The sequence below is a fragment of the Clupea harengus genome, chromosome 5 (genome assembly GCF_900700415.2).
Source record: "Clupea harengus chromosome 5, Ch_v2.0.2, whole genome shotgun sequence".
Lineage (NCBI taxonomy): Eukaryota > Metazoa > Chordata > Actinopteri > Clupeiformes > Clupeidae > Clupea > Clupea harengus.
Window position 1 is genome coordinate 11,809,123 of NC_045156.1, and position 2,500 is coordinate 11,811,622.

Sequence of the window (2,500 nt, forward strand, 5' to 3'; positions counted from 1 at the left end):
TATTTATTGGCTCTTTGTTATGTACCCATGGCCTTAAAGGCAAATCGGATTAGGTTCGGATTAACAGGCTTTTGAATGTTGGTTATACGCCTAAAGAAATGTGTGTGTTTTAGCCATTGTTTTGAAATGCCATGTTGAGCATTGATGAAATCAGTATGTGTAACTGTATATTCTCTAGCAAATTATGATGTGCACATTCCAACAATACAAGACAATGCAACTCCATACCCCACCAGACACACATGCACACACACACGCGTGCATCCCCATGTGCATATGCATATGCATGTAACAACATGTGTTTGGGTGCGCGCACAGTTGCTCAAACTCCAAACATGTGTCAGTGCTTGCTTTTGTATGCAAATGGTTATATAAAAGCTTCCTCAGCAAAGCCAATGCATGTACTGTGTGATGGGAGCAGCCATGCTCTGGGGTTTGGCCAGAGCACAGAGCAGACCAGATCCTGAAACCCGAGTCACGTCTCATCAATAACGCTCCGTGACACAAACACGAATCTCAGTTCTGTGGAAAACTCAACCCAGATTGGTGAAAAATAATATACGTTGTTTGGAGACTTGGTGACACTTGGTGCTGTCAAAACAACCTCACCACACCCAAATGCTTTTGTCCAGTGGGGAAAGTGGAATTCTATTGAAACGTAGGCGATGTAATGGAACACAACTGAAAGGGATCTGAACAATCCCATCCTAAAAGTTCTCATGCTGGACTGGAACTTACATGCCAGAATGGAAGAGAAAGGCAAAAACATGGACCAGGAGGCCTTGAGTTGACTGTCTGAATACCCAAGTTTTCAGAACACTTAAGGAGTCATTATACTCAGTATACAGAACATTTTAGAAGAAGACCCATGCATGAACCTCCCCCCACACACACACACTCTCTCTCTCTGTCTCTCTCTATCTCTCTCTCTCTCTCTCTCTCTCACACACAGACACACACACACACACACACACACACACACACACACACACACACACACACACACACACACACACACAAGCACACAAAGACATAAACCCTATTTTTTAAACTCACAGTCTTGACTCCTCATACACCCTGAAATGGCAAAGAAAGAATCCATTCATCTGTATACTCGTTAATACCACAGGCTACTTTTACGTGTGTGTGTGCGTTTGTGTGTGTGTGCGCGTGTGCGTATGTGTGTGTGTAGTACACTAACATTCATGTGACACACATGATAAGTGTGTGAAAAGTGATGATTTGCCATCAAAAGGATGTTTTCCTTTCCACACAGTATCTACCAGGGCACTGCGTCACCACGACAGTTCTGTTCTTCTGTTATTGGACAGGCAGGGTTTGTGTGTGTGTGTGTGTGTGTGTGTGTGTGTGTGTGTGTGTGTGTTAGTGTGTGTGTGTGTGTCCTGTATGTGTATGTGTTTGTCTGTGTTTATGCACGCAAGTATGTATGTGTGTTTACATGCCTGCCTTGGATATTGCACTGGTCCTTACTCCATCAAGCAGGCATGTGTGAAGTGTGCTGTCTGGCATTATGCAACTACTGGACAGTATGTCAGCTTTGAGCGCCTACCCCCCCCCCCCCCGCAGCCTCTTGAGCGATGAGAGAAACACCCAGGGAGGTCAGGAGGGGATGAAATTAAGTGAGTGATAGGGAGAGAGAGAGAGCGAGAGAGAGAGAGAAAGGGAGAGAGAGAAATGGAGAGAGAGAGAGAGAGAGAGAGAGAGAAAGGGAGAGAGAGAAATGGAGAGAGGGAAGGTGTGCATGTCATGGGGAGGATTAGTGGAGGCCAATGATGAGGCGTGGGAGGCGGCGGCGGCGATCCTCCCCTGGCTCTGGAGGGCCTCTGGTTTCTGTTTCTGACAACCGACCTCGAGCCAGCCCCGCTCTCCTCCTCTTCCGCTGCTAACCGCCACGAGATTAGCACCAGCGCTGTTCTGGGGTCAGGCACCTCGGAGGAGCAGGAAGGTGAGAAGCCGGGAGGATTACGAGAGAGATGATAGTCAGTGGCCTGCACAAAGCCCACTGGCGCTGATGACGGACCCACTTAAGGAGAATGGAAGCAGACCTCCACCCAGTAACCCCCCCCAACCGCCACCCACCCCTCGGCCATACCCAGCCTGACACAGAGCTCTCGACAAATGAATTGTCATGCTAATAGAGCTCCAGGCTCCTTAGTTGATTAGCACCAAGCACGTTGACAACCATGACTGTGGGAGAGAGACCTCAAGTCAACAGATATACAGACAAATAAACAAGAGAGAGAGAGAGAGAGAGAGAGAAGGGGAAGAAACAAGAAGAAATTAGATGGATGGGTGAAAAGAAGACGAGAGAGAGAGAGAGGGGGGAGAAACAAGAAGAAATGAGATGGATGGGTGAAAATAAGAGTGGCAGGACGGCTGGGGGTTTCCTGTCCAGGCTGATAACAGAGACGGCGAGGTCTTCTGGAGCCGATGACAGCTCCTGACACTCTCCCCTGAACAGAGTGCCTCCCATCCCCAT

General features: G+C 48.1%; 1 protein-coding gene across 4 annotated transcripts in view; it reads left to right on the forward strand.

Annotated features, from left to right (window-relative positions):
* The window catches only part of LOC105907526 (retinoic acid receptor gamma-A-like), a 40,226-nt gene that overhangs the window by 26,489 nt on the left and 11,237 nt on the right, over positions 1 to 2,500 (forward strand). The window lies entirely within an intron of this gene.